This window comes from Hippocampus guttulatus, chromosome 4, assembly GCF_054856545.1.
Source record: "Hippocampus guttulatus isolate MCC_2025c chromosome 4, RoL_Hgut_1.0, whole genome shotgun sequence".
Taxonomy (NCBI): domain Eukaryota; kingdom Metazoa; phylum Chordata; class Actinopteri; order Syngnathiformes; family Syngnathidae; genus Hippocampus; species Hippocampus guttulatus.
Window position 1 is genome coordinate 8031300 of NC_141264.1, and position 22177 is coordinate 8053476.

General features: G+C 41.9%; 1 protein-coding gene across 1 annotated transcript in view; it reads right to left on the reverse strand.

Annotated features, from left to right (window-relative positions):
* Positions 1-13976, reverse strand: part of znf469 (zinc finger protein 469) — a 49327-nt gene extending 35351 nt beyond the window's left edge. Inside the window, exon 1 of the mRNA XM_086109604.1 lies at positions 13911-13976. The gene's annotated coding sequence lies outside the window, so the exon portion shown is untranslated. The remainder of the gene's footprint in view (positions 1-13910) is intronic.
* Between the last annotated feature and the right edge of the window lie 8201 nt (positions 13977-22177).

A 22177-nucleotide genomic window follows, 5' to 3' on the forward strand; every position in this document is an offset into this window, starting at 1 on the left:
TTTGACCCGAAGACCACCTTTGTACTTTTTTTTGTAGAGCTTCCATGGAAATGTGAATAAAAACAACATTTCAATTTTTCTGCAGATGGGGCCAATCTAGGAAAAGTCATAAAATTTCAAGTTAAAAAATATCATTTAGGGTTTTTTTGGGGCGTTTTTAACACAGTGACGGGTCATTTTGACCCGAGGACAACAGGAGGGTTAAATATTCATTCATAGCATGTAAATTCAGAGTTAAATCAGTAGATCTCTACGATTTAAGAGCATAAAATTGTGGATTGCTATAAATTCCTGATATTAGAACAGTATCTTCCTGTATTCTTTTTTTAAATTGTAAAAATACCGTTTAAGTTTGCATGTTTTCCCCACGCCTGCGTGGGTTTCCTCCAGGTACTCCGGTTTCCTCCCACATTCCAAAAACATGCATGGCAGGTTAAGGGAACACTCTCAATTTTCCCGAGCTGTGATTGTGAGCGACGACGGATGGGTGTAAGCCTCTGTGTGCCTTGCGATTGGCTGGCAATCAGTTCAGGGTGTACTCCGCCTACTGCTCGAAGACAGCTGGGATAGGTGCCAGCATGCTCGCGAGATTTATGAGGATATACAGATAAGAAAATGAAAATAGCATTAATTATTCATCCACACATGTAAATTAATAGTTAATACTTGGTTCAGAATCACAAACTTTTACTGTATAAAACAGTATTTTCCATCAAGCCATGGAGAGGAGGCAACACATGCCAATCTCCACCGCTTGACAGCAAACACATTCCGCTTTTTCATTAATCGCTAGTGATGGGAAAATGAAGCTTCAAATTTGCTTCAGGAGCTAGTTGCTGTATTTTTTTGGACTGCTCTAGATGACACCATCTGGCCTGAAAGCACACTCACTTGCTATTTTTGCAACCCCTTTATTAAAACCAAAAGAGCCCGGTAGAGGAGTCAAAAAATACAACTGGCTCCTGAGGCAACTTTTAGCTTAATTTTCTATATAATCGCTTTGCATTAAAATCAACCACGTGTTGATTTTAACACCTCTGTTGTGGCGAATAAAGGACGACACACAAAGATATTTATCAAACTTTACAAAATTGCTCCGTTTCCCCATCAATACCTCAAAATGGTTGAAGCTACACTTTTAACATGTTACTTGTTTCCAGGTGGCACAGACAAGCAAATAGTGGTGCATACATGTTGCTGGACGTGTTTATGATAGGATTAAGGGAGAAGCACAGGAAGTAAAATAAGATAAGAATAAAAATACAAGAAACGAAGGAACCTCCGTGGGTCCGGAGGTAGTGCAGGTCATCTGATAAACGAAGCGTCCACTGTTTGAATCCCACTCTGTTTGGGACATGCGTCTTCATGGCTGCATATGTTGTTTCCCCAAACCAGGGTGTGTATGTGCAACTACTTGAATATCCATTATGAGCACTTTGACTATGTGACAGAAAAGTGGCATACAAATCTGGTCCATAACAGTGAAAAATTGTCAAATAGCATTTTTTTAAACCAACCCCCCCCCCCAAAAAAAAGAAACTAGCATGTACTGTAATCCAAAATCCAGTTGTAAACTTAAAATAAATTACAAGTAGTGCATTGTAAAATAACAATAAATTACTGGTGTCGATGTTGCCAGTAATTTACTGTTATTTTACGCAGAGGGCGGCCCGGTGGTCTAGTGGTTAACACATCGACCTCACAGTGCAGTGTCACCAGGTTCAATTCCAGCTCCAGCCTCCCTGTGTGGAGTTTACATGTTCTCCCCGGGCCGGCGTGGGTTTTCTCCAGGTACTCCGGTTTTCTCCCACATTCCATAAACAGGCTGATTGAACACTCCAAATTGAGTGTGAGCGCAGATGGTTGTTCGTCTCTGTGTGCCCTGTGATTGGCTGGCAACCGCTTCAGGGTGTCCCCCGCCTACTGCCCGAAGACAGCTGGGATAGGCTCCAGCGCCCCCCGCGACCCTTGTAAGGATAAGCGGATCGGAAAATGGATGGATGGATGGATTTTACTCAGAAATTCTTTACAGTGCAGCTAGCATAGTGCTGTTGTGTTTTGTCACACAACTGGAGGTAGCACAAACTAGAACAAGCTGAACCTTACCCAGCTTTAGCACTACATTCAAATGGGCCCGTTGCTCCTCAATTGTGCCACCTACAGTCTCTGCGGAAGCCCAGAGTATCAGTGTGACAAAGCCTGACAATAGTGCACTCACACTTCTTCTTCTTTTCCGTTCGGCTGATCCTTTTCAGGGGTTGCCACAGCAGCGCACTCACACAACAGTCCAAAAAAAGAGGTACGGACTCAAAGACATGATCAGCATTACAGCAGAATCGTGGCAAGAAATAGCAAAAAAAAAAAACAAGAGCAGGTAATTTTATTCCATGACTTTATGTTTTCAAACAAAGTAAATTATTTACAGCTATCATCAGTGCTAGAGAATAAACATGAGAGATATAATTAAAATCAAAGATCACGAAAGTAGGTGTTCCAGGTTAGCTTGGCAACGGCAGTCACTTTAATCTCTTTATTACAAAGCCAACGAGACTCTTACGTATTGCTCTCTGTCAGCCATCAGAATGCAGCAGTGATAAATCACAGAATAATGACTAAAATTTGGACCTTCACTGACAGCTGTGTGTTTGAACCCTGCAGGTCTATGCTTGATGAAAGACTGAAAATGTGTGGCATCGTAACGATGATGATAAAATAAAGGATGTGAGCATACTGTTATTAGAGACAAATTTAAGAAAATAAAGTAATTTTGATGCCTTTAGAAGGTCCTCAAAAGGTTAATGAGTGACGTGACCTGTGCATACAGATAACAACAATGATCCATTTTAATCTGGTCAACAGACTTTAAGGGCAGTGATTCCCAACTGGTGCTGAAGGAAATTACTTTTGTTCCCCAAAAATATTTATTACAAATACTGTTTATCTATCTAGGCCAGCAATGTACTGTGACGGGAAGAAAAACTAAATGCTCTTCGATTAAATGGTTGAGGGTCCACAAAATCAGTTTTTGCACCTCTGACTATTCATAAAAGAGAACGAGTCATAACTTCCTGCAAGTAGAGCATATCAGCTGTACTGTATAGAATGGTTGTGTGTAAACAGAGATGAGATCATCATTATTTCAATATTCCTACTTTTTGGTTGTAGTGTCCCGTGTGATTTTTCTCATGTCAGATGGTACCTCAATTAGCTCAAAGGTCGGGAAACGCTGTTGTGGGGGACATGAGTACATTTCCTGTAAAAATAAAACTATAAAGCACCAAAGTGTAAATCAAATGGACTTTTATTTTCATTTGGACATTAATAACTAAATGAAACAATGGTCTCCAGTTACAGAAGCACAAGAAACGACTTCAAAAGACCTCTTCACGAACATGCTTGTTTGATCCTTTTCCGAGCTGAGGACAAATATAGGGATCGCGTTTAAGATACAGTGATTTTCAGTCATACATTAACCACCTCTATGTTAATTTAGCTGAAACTTATGCCGCAACAAAGTAGCGGCTCTTTAAATTCTGTACAGCTTACCGGCTTAGACCCAGTGGTGGCGGAAGTTAAAGCGAAACCTGAGCGTAATGACTCAGCCCTGCCCACCCTGTGTCTCCCTCACTGCTCTATCATTTTTAATGGGGGTGTCGAGCATGTGGCAACTAAGCCAATAAGATTGCTAGTTCTTTTTTTGGAGCGTCAGAGGCCAAGGTGAGGTACTGTATTTATTATCTAGAGATAAAAGTAAGAAGATGATGAGAAGAAAAACGATGGAAGATAATGTTCGTCTCATGTGAGAGAGCCTGGGGGATTCCCTCATCCATCTACCAGGTGCAGACCTGTGTCTACAAGACAGCTAAGCGCCTTGGATGACTTTAAGCTTCTCAGCTGAAATCCAGCTATGAGTAAAGGCCATTTGTGATCCAGGGGATGATTTGAATATTAGCTCTTCTATTGTAAGAAGGAATCCAGGGTCCAGAGGTTTTGCCATCTAACAAAACGCAATGGGAAAGACCTTTCCTCTCCAGGTCTAAAGCGGATTTAAAATACATGGAATATAGTTGTGCTATTAAACAATGTATCATATGTAAAAACATGTAGCGTACGATTTTAAACTTAGATCGTTTCTATCGTCATTTTGATCTGTGCTGTATTTTGATTAGCTCTGTTGTTACATGAATGTAGCACCTGAGACGGTCACAGAACAACAGTCGATTTTCTTTTATTTGTCATGCTTGTGCCTCACTCTCAAGGCATGACTAATAGATCTATGTATGCTCCATCTATCTGTTGAACTAATGAAACAGTTGGATTAGGCGTGGCTTGATTGTTCACGCTTGGAGGTGGGACACAGTGACTAACTCTTACGCTGGTCAGTTAAGTTCAATAAATGGAATTTGTGCAGTGTGCGTGATGCCAGGTCAAGACGATTTACGGAAAAGTATGTTCATCAAACCTTACTCCGTAGTAACAGTAGCCGGTGGGTTAGTAGTAATTTGGGTTCAAAGCTATGGCAGGCACTACTGGCAAGCATGTGCTCCAAAGTTAGAATAAGAATGTGGGTTTCGCTGTGACAAACCATGAAGGTTAGAGTAACTGCATTAATGCTATTACCCACTAATTTTTGCTGATGGCACTGCAAGAGGAACATGAGCGTCAACAAATTATTCATTACACTACATTCAAATGTACATAACAGTCTATAGTCATCTAAAACCGAGAAAAGATCATGACTTTACTTTATTTGGCCTAATGAACTGAGAATTTAACTGAGAAAAGATCAGAGAAAATTCCCATTAATTCCATGTCATTTCAAGAAAAAAAAAACAGAGATCGTAATATATACAGGTGTCAGGGTACAAAATGACCTATATCAGGATACAACATTTTGTCCAAGTCACTGCACAAATCTGGAACAGAAGGGGGTTCTATTGACAGTAAGAGGAAAGGTATGACAATGATCATATAAGGGGAAATGTAACTTACTGTGACGTAAGAAACCACACATCTCTCTTGCTAAGTACAATAACGTATGGTGAAGCAAATATAAAGGAAGTGAATGTGCAGACATTCAGAGGTGAAGAGACTTTAAAGACACTCATCTAGCAGGCACATGCAGTCATCCTTCCTCTGTGTATGTTTCCCACTGTTCTTTGCCTCACGCAATATTGCCTGTATGTCAAAACTGGGATGATTTTTAATACTTCAGAAAGTTGAATAAAAACTGATTCAGGAAGCTAGCTGCCTTTTGTAAGTCTCCACCCCCTCACTTTTGTGTTCGCGTCAGTGCATAGTTCCATTGTGTTTTAGTGTTGGTCTTATTAGAGGGTGGTTAGCGAATGACTGTACTAAAATCTCAGTGGAGAGTCTTGAAATTGCAAGTCAACCACCCAGTGCTGCTGAAGATGTGGTTGGAGGTCCTACTGGAACAATTTTCACCACTGCCACCATTGACTCTTTGATGTAAGTATTGCGTCACTGGCCCAGAGTTACCCAGAAATACTTCCCCAACTTTGAAGTATTCTTGTGTAATTTTATTTTTAAGGAGCTTGGGGGTGAGTGAGGGGGGGGGGGGTGTACAATGTTCTGTCAAAATGGTTTTCCACAGAAGTCTACTTAAAATAAAAATTTTCTGCATTTTCAACATTAACAGTTGAACAACAGCACGTGCGTCTACAGTGAAACTCCTCTACAACGAAACCTACATGGTCGAAAACACCCCCTAGTGTGAAAAAATCTTCATGCATTAAAGCCATTCCCTGTTTTCTGCTTCCACGTACAACGAAAAGTCCCCCTGTTGCGTAATATGAAATCCTTTTCTCCACCTTGCCTCGCAATGAGGTTCACTACAACGAAAACAAACCTTCCCGCAAAAGTCTAATCCAACCTCAGCCTGCCAGAGCGACTCCTACTGCTTAGCTAGGAAACGTCAACAGCAACCACCACACTGGCTTACACATGCATAGTACTACAGGAAGTATTTGTTATTGTTAGCACGTGGTTAGAAATGTCACTTGTAGTTTCAGACACAGCATGAACATTGCATTTCTTGGTATAAAATGGCTACAAAACGGACCTTTGCAGACCAAGGTTCTTCACAAGGAGTTAAGAAAAGAAAAGCATTAACACTTGAATACAGGATAAAAGTAATAAAGATGAAAGATGGAGGAAGCAAAGTAAAAGACATTGTGCAAGAAATTGATGTAAGTGAAAGTGAATGCTGATTGTAATTTTTGCAATTTCTTTCCCTTTTTTTCTTTCTACGCTGGCTATATGAAGTATATATATACTTATGTAAATATAAGTGTATGCTCATACTTATGTGCTATTAGAATACAAATTAAAAGTACACATACACGTATTTTGTGTGTGTTTGTGTTTATGTCTGAGATAATATTTGCTTGAGTGAAAAATTTCTGGCTGCAAACATGATTTCGTTGTAGAGGAGTTTCACTGTAATAAATTAGGTCTAAAATAAGTAGGACTAAATTAGCAGGTGTTCCTCACATATTTGATAAAATACAGTAGCCGCAGGATTCCAATGTCACCGCCAGGATAATTAGGCAATCTAAAGTCTTTACCAAATAGACAATATTCAAATGTGAGCTGAAGGTGAGACTCGAGGGCTTCCAATCAAGTATCGGTGACGACTTTTAGGCCTCAGTGGTTATGACGGAACTGATGTCATGTATACTCACAGACTGTCAATCTAATGTTCTGACAGCAGATTGGAAAGGAACCAGATTGGCAAACGAAGCCCCACTGTTTAGGACACCACCCACTCCCTCCACTAATTCATGCCTATGTGCGTCAGCCGTCACACATGGTTCACATAACAAATCCCTTTCTTCTCAATGGCAGTTTCAGGCTACATCCAAACACGGAAATGAGATATACACTACTGCGCTGAAGCTGAAACTTGAGGGGTGGGCACAAACTTTGCACCGCTGAGATGTAACCAACTGGTAGCCACTCAAAGAAAAACACATGTGGATTTAGGTGAAAACATGCCCCCGCACACACTGACAGATGAACAACTTTGACTTGGACTGTAGCGTACCACTATACGGTTTGACAGCTGTACCACCATAAAAAATACGTTTATTTGCACCAAAGCAAAGCTGCAAATAAAAGCTCCTTCAAAACGTTCACAAATGTAGCAGTGAAATCCAACTTTACTGTGGGGCTATTTTTAATGTTTTTTGTTTGTTTGTTTGTCTCACCAACCCCCCCCCCCCCCCCCCCCCCAAAAGACATTGATCCTGCTTTTGCAATCGGTTAAATATTTATTTATGTTTTAGCAATTGTCTGTACTGACATTTGGAAAACTCAAGAGTAATAATCCAAATTAGAGGTTTTCTTCCTGATTCATTAAGTTGTGTAACAAGTCCATACAAGCAAAACGAGGATTGGGGAAACACGGCCAAAAGGAAAAAGCAGGCAAATATGAGAGCCGCAATGACACTCCCCTCAAATTATAATGCTTAATCTCAGTTTGTACTGAAGTTTGTCCTTACCCCTCCCCGCCACTTGACTGACCTGTACATCCCATTTTTACGAGGACACTGTCACCTGTTTCTGCTTAATAAACAGAACCACTGTCAAGTGACTGTTTAGAGCGCTAATATTTGGACTGACCCTGAAGCCTTCCATTTGTTTTGAGCAACCTTCAGCAAAGGCACAGATACATAGTGAAGCAGACTCATGAATGGAACTGGATGAGTCACAGTTTTGGCAGATTACACCAGATGCAGACTGTTGGAGATTAGATAAAGAGACCACACAATTCTATTAAAACCTCAGGCAATAACTGATGGAACATAACGAACTCGTACATTTTGCCAAATGCACCTCAAATCCTTCCAGCAGGGTAAACTTGTTTGTAGAATTTGGGTTGTATTTACATTTCCACACAATTGTGCACCAATCACTGCATATTTGTGATTGGGGATTCTGGAATGTTTCCCTTTTCAAAGTGTATGAGAGTGTGTGAAGAATCATTATATTCCTTAAACACACACACACATACGCGCGCGCGCACACACACACACACACACACACACACACACACACACACACACACTCACACACAAAATCTCTCTCTCCCACTCTCTCGCACTCCTAAAACAGAGTGTATGTTTGGCTGTGCCAGCTGTGTGTGCTTGAAGCTGGGTGTGGGGTGTATACAAGTGTCGGACAAGACTGCATGGTGTGTAAATACATCCTCATAAACAAAATATGGGCCGGAAGCACAGATCACCTAGATGTGCTTGACCTCATTTGCCCCTGTCCTGAACTCTCGCACTTTCACTTTGTGTGAGATTCAGGGCAACAGCCAGAGGGCCTGTGTGTTTGCGCGCACGGCTGTGAGAAAGAATGCGCTTGCCATACCATTTTCTCCATTGAGTTGGTGAGTTTATAGTCAAAAAGTAATCTAAGTGATGCAGAGCTCTGTTCCCAATTGTGTGTGTATATGCATCAATTGGAACACAAGTCTGACACACTGCAGTTTAGTGAGAAAGACCACACGTCGCTGCATATAAAACATCTGCTTTTCCAGTATGCATACTAATCTGTGTTGAATTTAAAGCACCACACCTGAGATTACAGAACAACTTTCCGTCATGCCGAACAAGTGAGGCAAACAGCACTCTAAAAACAATCAAGACCCAGTTTACTTAACTTAGTTATATATATATAAAAAATACAGTTGAAAGTGCTGTGGCAGCACCTTTTTTTGGGGAAAAAAAAACTTGTCAAGCTATCACGAAAGTGGTGTGGGGGGGGGGGGGGACATATCATCGCTGTCTTGTGAAAAACATGTCTATTTTGTTAGTGATTTATGTGAAGAGGGTACCGACGTTTCGGACATCACAATGTAAACATTAAAAAAAATGACAAAAATTGAAATACGTGTTTTTCACGGGACAGTGACGATATGCTCTACCGACAGACAGTCTGAGAAGTGCATTATCCACAATAGTGCTTTCCCTTTCTCCACGCATGAATGCGTGCATGACTAACGGAAATACGGCCGTCATCTGCTAGTGCCGTCAGCTCACAAAAGGGCCAAGAGGCCATGGTGATTTTCTGGAGTAAATGAAGGGAAAACTGAAGCAATCATGCCCATTTGAACCGGAAATATTCAACAGGGTTGGAGCTGTTTGAACCGAAGATGCTGTGTAGGACCTGACAAATACATGTGTGTTTGAGGGCCAAACAGAGTGGAAGGCAGAGCTCGCATGGGGAATCTGACAGTAGACCCTGATCATCTTCTGCTCCTGACTACACTACACTGACAGTTTCACAATAAGCGCAGTCATTGCAGACACCCCCCTGTCCCCATCCTCCCAAACCCCCATCAAGATTTTGATATTGTTTGATTTATGCCTGAATAACGGATACTGCAACTGTGAACAGATGAATTATCAAAAACTTTTAAAGTAGAATTGTGTATCCATACAGTAGTATACCAGAGGCATGTATTAACTTGGCCTTAAGAACCTTCCATTCCAAAGTCTCCCAAGGCCATCTTTGTTTTTTTTCCCTTTTAATGGAACAGGTATGTAACGTCACTTCTCGTTAGCCCTGGTAAAGAATACATTTCAAAAATACATTTAAAAAAAAATCACTTTGGTGCAAGTGTACTTTCAACTGACGCTTAAAGTATAGTAAATTTGGATGACGAAAAGCAGGGGACTCCGCTGAACTTTGACATGTCGATCAACCCTTTCAATGAATGTCATCTGTGTCTATTCCACAAATTGCTGCTGCCTGAATGACAGTCATCAGAAGCGTTCAACCCAGCTTTGAAGCGAGACAAGAAGCTCACTCCTTTCCAGCTAATTCTCAAGGCTCTCCCTTGAAATAAAGCAAGACGTCAGACTCTGCACGGGTCCACGGGCCCAAAACAAATGTGTCCTAACAATGCCACATCTGGAGTGAAACGGCAGGAGTGAGAGTGGAAGAGTCGGAATGCGGAAGTCTTGAAAAAGGGAAAGCAGCGCTTCAACTCTTTTAGCTCCAGGACCCAGGCCAACACTGACCTATAATTTACTGGTGACTCCCCTTGCCCCTCGCTCTCCGAAGGCCTGATCAACGCAGTGTATACACGGAAGCTGCTTCAGTGGCTTGGCAAATCCATTTAGTCCAGTGAGACAATTTAATGCTAAATAAACTAAAAAAAAGGGATTGTGTGTGTACTGGTAATGCTTCACTAACACTGTATCACTAGGCTTGAAGGAAGTTTTGAGGGGGGGTGGGGCAAAGCGTTCCATTGTTTTATTTGGCTTTAGTCTGACTTTTCGGTGTGGTTACAGGGGGAGGTCCTCCGAAAATCTTTGCAAGCAGCCTGTTCTTGTTGTCACTGTCAGAATCAATCAGAGCTGCTGGGTCTGCAGTCAAGCAGCAGTGGGAGCGCAGCAGCAAGGCAAATATTCAGGCCAATTTTCTGCCTTGAGTAAAGCATCTAATGAACACATGACGGTTCAACAGACGGGCAGATTATCGCAACCCTGGACACGCATGCAATAATTTGATTCATCATCAAGGATGCAACGCGGTCAACCAACAGTCAGATACAAGCATATACTTGTACACCTTCGCATCTGTGTGCTCCACTGTCGGAATGCGGGTGGAGGTCTCGGGAGACCTTTTCGATTGAAGGTGTGTGAGTCATATTTGGTAGGATGGAAAATATGCTGAATGTGTTGGAAAGGGTGGACAGACACAGATAGGGAAGAAGAGGAGGAGTAGGAGGAGGTTGGATTAGGGAATGAGATGATGGAAGCTGATAGATTCTCGTCATCTGTAACTCATGTGTTTTACATCAGCACTGGGGATTCACAGTGGTCACCTTTGAAAATATCAACTTCCAACAGTATGTCGGCCCAATTCTAGGTGAGGACAACCAGTTAGCCACCACCAACACGAAAGGTGGAGTAGAGAGTCTGTAGAAATTTCAGGCGTCTTAAAAAAATAATAAAGTAAATAAGTCAAATAAATTAAAAAACCTCAAACCCAAAATGCATGTTATCTTGACTGTAAATCAGTAGGAGTGGCAATCCGGTTTTGTGAGATTAATAGGAAATACAGGTCAAAGAACGGACCAAGGTAAAATATTAGAATTGTGAAACGGATGACTAATGGGTTTGTAACTAAAAACAGATGATTTTACTTTTCATATCTACACTTGCAATTGAATTTGAGTCAGAACAATAATGGTGCCTCCTACCTGTCGAATATAGAAATGCCAATATGCCAAATGTAATCAAGGTCGCAGAATAACTCTTTTGATGGAGGCTTTGGTGACAGAGCACTGTGCAAAGTAGATGCAAAATGTCAACTCTACTATATTCATCATACTAGTGCAGAAAGTTTTTCTCGGATTTAGTCATTCAATAACAAACTAAAACCAGCAAATCAATGGAAAGATGACACTGCTCCTGCTGTGTTGGCAGCTGACTGACAAATCAAAATTGGCAAACAAGCAGAATGCAGTCATGAGTCATGACACAATGCAATGAACAAGATTAGCATTTTTATCGTTAGGCTCTCAACGACAGTATTTTTCTGTATTGAATGTGAGCGTAATCAAAATGATTTTCATTGGGAAAACTATTAGGATAGTTGTTTTCGACTTCGGATGAGGTCACATACATGGATTGTCAGTATTGGGTCAAAGAAGTTGAAACCCTCGACTCTTATTACTCCACATGGAAATTAGGGGAGGAATGCCCTCCATGGTGTTATGTAACGTAAGCCACCGGTCTGGCCAGTATCTGTTGAGATGATAATAAACTAAACTAGTAAATTACACATACGCACATATGCAAAACAAACAAACAAACAAACAAACAAAATAAAAAATTACAGCTGGAGTATTACATTCGATATACTTTGGTATAGAAGAAATTAAAATGTGAAGTAAGATTAATAACAAACAGAAGAGCCTCCTGGAGTTGTCTCCTTTTTGCAGTCCCCACACATCGTATTAGAATCTAATGCCCATCCCAGAACCCCTGCGGATGTTCCCGTAAATCAGAGTTGATAGACTTTTCCCAAATCTCGGGTCACAAATGCCGGGGTGTCAAAACGGCTGGCGGACCGGTGGAAAAACGGAGGTGGTCGGGCTGGAAGTGAGTCGAGGGTTACATTAATAGTCAGTGAGACAGCTAGGGGTGGTAGCGGGGTCAGGAGTCATGGTACACGGACAAACAACTGAGCCACCCAGCTGGGAAGTCAACAAGAGAATGCTTTCCTCTGCAGCCCAGAAAGCCCTGGCAACAGAAGATGCTGGCAAACATGTGTGACAAATGTGCCGTTTGAAACCAGTGACGGGGTCTCAATCATCACAATATGAGGCTGTGACAGAAACAGAGCAGAGAGACTGTGTGGGGGGGGGGATGCAAGCAGAAACAGAAAACCACGATAATGACGCCTATATTGAACCTCAATGATTGAAAAAGTCTGCTCTTGTTGTTTATGCAACATCGAAAGGACTATTTTTCAGACTCCTTGGTGGTCCGACTGAAATAACTTCTGACGGCTCCGAGGATGGTTAAATAGGATGACTGCCTGTTGGGAGGAGCATGAGAGAGAAAGCTGTTGTTTACTGGACTTGAATCAAGCAGGATATTACCTGTGGCTAATGCTGTTGTTGTTTGAGGCTTAATGATCAGGAAAGCGTTTCATGATGATCTCTTTCTGCCATTCAGTCAAACTTGATATAATTTATAAATTTGGTCGGAACAGGGGATTAAGTAACAATACACAAAATGAATGACAGCAAAATGAATTAATAACCCTTTTGACTTTGATTTTCCTTCTCTTCTGCCTTGCCTTTATCTCATGCTCTGTACTTTCCTCTCTCCCTTCACTTCGCCTTGCCAGTTCTGGAAAGCTCATTCACGCAGTTCAGCAGTGACACAAGGACCGTCTCCACCATGGCAGACCGTACTTGTGTTTTTTCAATTAAGCTGGGCTCCTGTGCACTATTCATTTGGGAAACCATAATTCTCATGGCCCAGCAGAACCTAATGGAAAGTCACTTAGTTAAGAGTTCTTTTTTTTTCCAGGAGTGGTATCGGAAAGACCCGTTCCCTAGAAGTTGTTTCAGACTAGCGCACATGGAGGGTGAAGCTGGAATACTGGGGGTGAGAATAGAGGAGGTGTTGATAGGAAGGTCAAGACCTCACTGAGGGGCGATTGGGGTGCAGGCACACAGTGCAAGAGGGGCAGAAAGGAGGCAAGTGAAAGCTTACAGATGGACGGATTTCCAGGAGATTGTGGACCGGATCTGTATTGGCCCGCGGGGAGGAGTACACATCCACGGAAATCACATCAAAGCCTGGTGTCACAGAGCTGCAGACGAATACAGACCGTCTCCTGTCTATTTTGTTGAAAGAGATGAGCCTCACATGCCAGTTGCATGTATCTGACTGCCTTAAGATAAACCACGAGTGCACTAATGTAAACACGCACGCAGGGAGACAGCACTGTGCGATCACTGCATGGATCGGAGCTGCGCCGTCAAACACAAACACCAAATGTGCATGTATACAACACTGAAGGTAAAGCAACAATGTCTGGGGAGGATGAAGCCTCTAACTACTCCACACTGCTCAATGATGCAATTCCTGGTATCAATTCTGTGAGTCACTGGCATATAAACAGGCAGGCAGACTGTCAGGCAAAAGGTGTGCGAAGGTAAACACAGTAAGTAAGATGCATCAAGCTCTATCATACACAGTGGGATCATAAACACACGCCCATGCATGCCCATAAAAAAAGTGGGAGGGACCTGGAGCGGACAACCCACACGATACGCCAACCCCCACCACAACAATCAACACAGACAGACAGTATGGGAGAGCGGCGCGAGCGGGAGCAGTCGGAATGCGTACCTCAAGAGTTCTGATGTGGAGTGCGTATGAGGAAAAGCCTCATGACTAGCGGAGTCTCTGCCTCTGCTTATCTCTCTCAGCTGTGGAGACGGGCGCTGAGACGTGCAGGCAGCGCTGAGCAGAGTGTCACTCGGCAGAAAGCAGAGGAGCCGCGCAGATCCCAGGCCCGTCCACTAACACTCTGCCTTCTGAGGATGAAAAGAGAAGACTTCATTACCAGCTGGAGACCACGCCTCCTCCACCCCTCCAGTCTCCCTCCCTGCTTCCCTTCTCAACTCGCAGCCAGTAGCAAGCGGCCTGTCCCAGCCAAGGGGGGAGCAGACTGCCAAAGAAAACCTCTCAGCCTGACACCAGCCAGTACTGTGCTGTGCACACAGAGAAGGGACAGAAAGATGAGGAGGGAGCTGGAAAGACAGCAAGATGGCATACTACAAGAATCCACAAACTGTTATTTGTTTTGAAGTTTTACATGAGAGCACTGCGTCAGATGTGTCGCAGCCTCATAGCTGAAGTGCTCGAAAATAAGCGTGGATGGCGTGCATGTGTCTGTGCGGTCGGGTCATTAAATGAGTACGAAGAAGAAAAACAGAGGGAGTAGAATTAAATTTGGATCAAGTCAAGATTGCGAGGCGGTGGGGATTCACTTAAGTGTGGGGTGGGGTGTGTGTGTGTGTGGGGGGGGGGGGGTGCCCGAATGACACAGACAGACGGGCAGACGGAAAGAAAAGCACAGACGCTCACTGGGACACATGGAGCAAAACGGTTGATCAATTTGACAGTCGTAGCCAGCAAAGACACATAATGGCCAGGGAATGTTAGGACTTCTCCAATTAAGACTCGAAGGAAGATCACACGAAATGGAGACAACGTCTGCTTCGGTGTGCCAACGTCAATAAACCCGTCTTGCATTCACTGTAACTGTCGTCATGTCGTTCACGTGTAAATTGAGTTTGACATTTGGTGTTTGTCCATCTTCAGACTGAAGCACTGCTCCTCCATCTCCTCCTTTCTGCGCATTTCTTCAAACCCTCTCTCTCTTTCTCCCTGAAAGACACTCTTGCTGTTTACTGTATATAATTATAAGGGGTTGTGCTGCACCCTGGCCCCAACTAAGCCACACGCAAACCATTCTCTACCAGGTTTGAAGGTTTAAACCAGGCCACGGTGCCCAAAAAGGGGGTTAAAGATTAGAGGACATTGGTTCCTTAAGAGTACAGAGAAAAAAAAACAAAAAAGCCCCAAAAAACATAGTGATGAGCCCGAGAAATGCGCAGCAGGATCTGGACCTCAAACACAACATTTTTAACCTTAAGTAGAGATTGCCCAAAGGATCTGTGGGAGCTCATCTGCAGCTAGGTCATGCTCCAGTGCACAACAGAGACCGGACAGGGCTTGATCTTCGAGACAGCTTGAAAGCAACACGACCACAGTGAATTGCTCTCGCCAATATACTGCCACTGTCCCTGCTTGAAGTATGTCTTCTGGCATATCCCGCCTGCATTACTTCAAAAATAACATGCAATGATGTTTTTATGACTTTTCAACCATTGGCAGAAGGAATAATCCCACTAATACACCATTAAGGTTGCAGTAACATTTTGAAACAATTCAAAATCACCTAGAGACGGTGTAAGTAAACATTTCGCAGTCGTGGATAAGGCATGGAAGGAGTACAGATCTCTGGCGTTCTCCTATTCTAGCATTAACACCTACCCAGACCCTCTCTGTGGCATAATGGTGTCAAATTTACACAGTTCCACAAAGCAGTACTGAAGGTTACAGGCTGACTTCATTGTAGGTCGTGAAAAGCCTGTTCGAGGATTGGGGACTTGACACACTTGCATAAACAGTAAAGGGCTGACAAACTACTCTTGGTTCTCTTTCACAATCAAAATCTCAAAAGGTCATGTTGGGAGTCTTCTGCGATCTGGAGATTTGGTCACGGATAAAACACAAATCCAACATTTGAAATCATTATATGTTTACATTTCACCATGTAAACGCAAACTGTCATTACCACAACAACAGCAAATAGATACAAACAGTAATGTGGCCAAATAATGAGACAAAATGGAGCAGTGGTGACTGGCTATCAGTTACAGATCCCCCCCTCACCCCGAGATCTCTAAGTGATATTTTGGATTCAGGTGAACTTTATTGAAGGAAGGCAATATCACACGCTGCCACCAGGAGCTCGGTGGAGCTGCAAAGTACAGTACACAATACCGTAGGTTTATACAGATGCAGAGGTTTGGCAGCAAACCTTTTACGCAACATCTTGGTGAGACTGTTCTGTTTTGGGGATAATGAATCTTTGTGCTTTTGTTTTCTAAGCTAAGATTACTGTAACTCAGTTATATTGGCGGAGTTCTTTTTAAAGAGCAAGTCATAATTTATTTTAGGCAGTCGGTTGAGAGCAGAACACACACTGTACTGTACTACTGCGACATGTATTCAGGGTGACAGCTTTCATTATTTGTGTTATTCTGCCTCTACTTAAAAAAAATAATCCACTTGACTGTGTAATAAAAAATAATTACCGGTATATCTCCCATGCATTTTCAATACGGTGGATGACTGGTCAGCATGTCCGCCTCACAGTGCAAAGGTGCAAGGTTTGATTTCAGGCCCGAGCCTTCCTTTATGGAGTTTGCATGTTCTCCCTGTTTCCTCCACATTCCAAAAACATGCATGGCAGGTTTATGAAACACTCTAAATTGTCCCTACGCCATGATACGGTATCATAATAGTCAACAGAGAAACAAGCAGTCACCCTCACGTGCACAATATTGACAATTCAGCATCTTCAATGAACTTAACATGCATGTTTTCCTTTTTTTTTTTTAAACCCAGCAGGAACCCCGCAAACTCAGACAAAACCTCCGCAAGCATGGGGAACACGTAAACTCTCCACAGTCAGGAGCCTAGATTCGAACCCCATACCTCCGAACTGTGAAGCAGATGTCCTAACCACTAGCCGACCACGCGATCTTTGAGGTATTTTCATCAATTTTATTTAATTTTTTTGCTGCGCAAGATAAAATGCAGCTTGCTTTGAAAATATGTAATTTTACGATACAGTCTTGATAGACAAAGTTTGCGTCAACTGTTTGGCAAGAATATGCAAATACCTCAATGAGGAAAGATTCAAACCCGCAAGCAAAACATGCTGACCATTTATTCGTCCACTGTGCTTCCCTGATTTAGCAAATTGACTTTCATTTGAACTATATGGATGGGTCAAACATTTTGCTGTATTTAATTGTAATTTAGTTTTACTGCATGTACAGTATCAGTTTTACAGTGAACTGGGAGTGATAAATAGTTTGAAGCGCAAAGTGGTGATACTATTTCTTGAAAAGTACGTACCAGCTCTCCTGTGAATGTGAGGTAAGTAAATACGTTAAGAGCCCTGGTGGTAGAGTGTTATATTCCAATAAAAAAGACGAGTAGATTTTGAGAAAAACAATGGTTTGATGTGCTGATATTTAGTATTTCAAGTGTGCATACTAAGGCTAATGTTTTTTTTTTCACTAAGACATTTATTACACCTCAAACATCCATCCATCCATCCATTTTCCGATCCGCTTATCCTCACAAGGGTCGCGAATGTGGGAGAAAACCGCAGTACCCGGAGAAAACCGTCTGCACTGTGAGGTCGACGGGCTAACCACTGCACCACCGGGCCGCCCGCCTCAATCATGTTGCTCCTTTCTTAAACACAGAAATTTTAATTTTGTTTCCATCCTCTTTTTTTTTTTACAGAAACCTACGTAATAGAAATTAAAATGTAATTCCTTCTCCCAATGAATACTAAAATTCTATTAAAACACTTCCGTTTGATCTTTTTTTTTGTCATCAAAAACACAAAAGCTGTGAGCCTTGTTTCCATCAATAAAAGATGATTACAGTTTAGTCTAAAAACAAATAGTTTAGTTGGATTGATCATCGCAGTGTGTCAGACTGTCTTTTTTGGGGCTTCACTCCTCCGCTCTTAAAAAAAAAGAGTTTTGCTAATGGGAAAAAACCCCAACAAAGATCTTACAAAAGACTTGACCATTCAAAAAGAAATTTGATGATATCAAAATGCACGTCTGAAAAAGGAAACCTGAATGGACGAAAGTTACAGCTTTGCACATTTTTCATTTTAAAAGTTTTGATTTGAACTAAAATGTATGAGACAAGTGTGACTTACCAATGCTTATGTGTGCGTTGTGATATCCACTCTCCCCATGATGTAAAATGCGGGTTCTTATTTTTTTGTGCGTGTGCTGTGAAAAACTTTGACTGACATTGCTCAGACCATCATCATTGCTGTCAGGAGAGAGCGTACCTTCAAAGCCCTGTGCGTCAACATCAAGGGCAAACCAGAGAAGCTGGTGAAACAATACATGGTATGGAGTTCATTTTTTTGCTCCTCCAGGCCTCTGGCATCTGTCATTCACCCAAAAACAGACACTGCAAATATAGTCTTTGACTTTGAAATGAATAACATCCGTCAACAGTTGTCTTGTTCATATTTAATTAAAGGGATGAGTATAACATGGATGAAAATATTTTTTTTCTCCTAAAGGGATGCAGAAGTTCAAAGCAAACAAGTTGAAATGAAGGCGGTGGTCTTTGAATTTGCTGTCATTGGAAAGTAGTGTGCGCAGACAGAGACGATGTGGAGGGTGGCAATGTTCTGGATGAGCTGCGGAATGTCCCATTTGCCGTTGCAATGCTGTTCGTTCTGGTCTACGCACACCACCTAAACTAGCATTCACAGCTACGATACACCTTTGACGCTCTGCAGAAAATCACCAGGGAAACATGACGGCGAAAACGACTCTGTCTTTCCTTCTTTTTAAAGGCGCTTATTTTAACGGCTCTAAAGTCAAGATACATAGTTTTTGTTGGTCATTGTTTCCAGTTTCTGTAGAATACATTTCTATTGTCAATCCGGTCCGCTTTGTGATCTTTTTCAAACTCGACACCAATTGAGGTTAAACGAAGTTGACTTGTGAAAGGTGCTCAATGTAAACATTCATCAACAATGTCTTATTGTCTGACTGATGACTTATTTGACAGTTTATTTTCATATGATCCAATTTTTTTTATTTTTTTTGACTGAACTTGTTAAGACAGTATTAAACAGCTGGTCTTATTTTACCATTTCAAAATTTAGCCATGCCCACCCTGTCAAAATAAGACATAATCATATTATATCATTTAATTTACCCGAGGAACAAAAGTCAGCCACTGGTTTAGTAAATATGTGAAAACAACCAATACGAATTAAGTTTTAAACATTGCAAATACATCATGTTGACACTAATACTCGGTTCAACAAAACCCTATCACGGATAATAAAAGCATTTTAATTAGGTGGAAATTCATTCCATAATTTTATTACGTTCATCCAACAAATGATTTCATTCAGCGTGGGGAGTGAGAACAAATGTTAAGCAATAATTTAAAAAAGTGAGCCTTAATTGTTTTCAAAGCACGTGAGAAAGGTAAAATGACATAAAAAATATAGATGTAAACCTTTTACGTTTCATATGGTCTATGTCACAAATTTTCACTTATTGCATGCCAGTCTGGAGTGTATCCCCCCAGGACAAACGAGGGTTCACCATAATAACTATTTAAATCTGGAAAAAGAAAAAGAAACAAGAAAGTAGAAACTGTATTTTGGAAACAGGCTCACCTGCTTTGGCTTTGTGCCATTGCAGTTGGCGCACTTACAGTTATTCATGTGTGGTGACCTGAGCTGACTCTTCAATGAGACCTCACAGTGCATCTTTGTCTTTCGAGAAATGATCAGGAGAAATGCCCGCCTCGTATGTAACAATTGCAACAGCCTGACATGAGTGCACGGTGGCCAGTTTTTTCTTGAAAACACATCTTAAAATAATACCTGCGAGCATGGCTTGCTGTGTGAGGAGCACGGCTGTCAGGGGTCATTCCGGGTCAAGTTGCTGACATACCCAAAGCACCAATGAAAAAAATGGCTTCCCGTTTGCTGCGAACACCAAAGCGTCTCCCAATTAGGACTAGTGAGAGCAACTACACAGCCACTGACTGGCTGCGACTCTTGACTGATCTCTCAGATACAGTCTATAAGATTGAGAATACATTCGATTTTCTGCTACCGTGTGTGTTCGTGATGAGTTAGAGCTGTTGATTTTACATTCAAGTGTTCAATATACCAAAAGACAACCCCCATCTGAATCTCTTGACTCAAATTCAACAGTTTGAGTTGTATTGCTCTTGAGATCTAGGAATTTCACACTCAAATCGACCAGTGATGGGCCAATCACACACTGGTGTGTCTTTCCGAGTCCAGCAGCCACGAACATATGCTTGCCTCCTTAGACAAACACGAGTCACCCCAGACAGTGTAGACTTAGCAGCCTGGCGATGTGTACTCGTCCATCCATGTGGACCAGGAGTGAGGATGTTCCCAGGAAGACAGAGTCTGGCAGTTTTCGGTGAGGAGGTAGTGTGGATTCAAGGTTTTGGCGAACCCCCCCCCCCCAAAAGGCTCATAAAGAGCTTTTTTTGTGTTCTTTGAAGAGTAACAGTGGACGGAGTTGTCACAAAATTTCGAATGACTGTTATATGAGCTGGCCATGTCTCTATCACTGGGCTCTGGCACAAGTCGTTCTAAAAATGGATTTCTGTCAAAAATATCACACATTCCAAATAAAGTGTGATTCAAATTTGGCAAATCAAACACCGATGTACCGAATCGGGTCGCAAACTAAACTGACAAAACACTAATTGTGAATATCCTAATTTGCCTTTTACACCCCTTTCATAGACAGAAGGTACGGATATTGTTGCTGTCAAAATCAAGCATCATAGTTAACAACTGCCCTGCGATTGGCTGGCAACCGATTCAGGGTGTCCCCCGCCTACTGCCCGAAGACAGCTGGGATAGGCTCCAGCACCCCCCGCGACCCTAGTGAGGATCAAGCGGTTTGGAAAATGGATGGATGGATAGTTAACAACAAGTGATTGCGCATAAAAAGCTAGAAAGTAAAAGTACTTCTTTGTGGAACTCTCGTGAATGTACGAATGCCAATATATGCATGAGTAAATCATTCAAATCTTAAGCAAGCAGTAAAGCCCTTGTAATGTAATAGGGTAACTCTCATGCTATTTCACGCATTTGGCATTGTTGTTGTGCTACAAATGGCATCCATCTGTGAAAAGCAAATTTCATTGGAATCCTAAAAAAGAAGAAGAATTGAAAAATTTTACAACTGCATTGCAAATAGTGTAGGCTGTGTAGTGCAGGACGTAACACTGATACTTTGTTAAAATGGGGTGTCACCTTGATTCGACCCTGATTGGGGTCTATTTGAAATTGAAACCAGCAGGTGTAGGTAACGAGAGTGATGAACTTCACTGCAATAACTCCATTCATAATGATCATATTTGTGAGCATCATTTGTCATCCGCTTGACAAACAATAAGCCTACTCCCCACAATGTAAAGGGGTAAATAAGATAATATGAAAAGCCAAGTGTCTTTGAAGGAATTTGATTGCGTTGAAGCGTTCGTGTGAAAAGTTAAGGTCCGCATTATGTCCGTGGAATTCTCACACTCTTCTCCAATCTGCAAGACAAGGCCTCACCAACTTATGTGAGAACAGATTTGCAAAACAACCTCGAGGCTTTTCTCATTTGGCCGTGGAGGCCGACAAGAAATGGACTTGAGTATGGAATGGTAATTGTTTTGTGTCCGTATTCATCTGTCTGTTTTGCTGCCACGTGCTTTTGAAGGTGGCTCAAAAACTGCAAGACCAATCAACATCTAGGCAGCCATCATCTGCATAGGGCTTGTCCATGATGAAATAATGGGCGAACCAGTTGCCAAAGTGTCAAAAAGAAGGCCATGTTCATGCAAAGAAGTATGCCATACCATCCAGTTCAGGTGAAAAGGTCTTTTTAAATGTAATGTCTACTGTTGCCACGACCTCGTGGGTGCAAAACTATGGAGCTGAATGCCAGAATGGAATGCTTGGATGTGTGGCAACTGAAAGTGAATTTCCTACTTTCAGGAAAATAAACAACTTCATGAAGGTAAGACATTTCTTTTGACCACAAATGTTATTACTTTGGGTTTTGATGCATTTAGAATTGAGGAGGATTTGTTCACTGTTATTGGTGTATCTGACCTGATTTTTATGTTGACATGATGGGCAGTTTTCGCATGAAAAAACAAACAAACAAATTAACTCATACAAAACTGCTGTTTTGTATGAGTTAATTGAA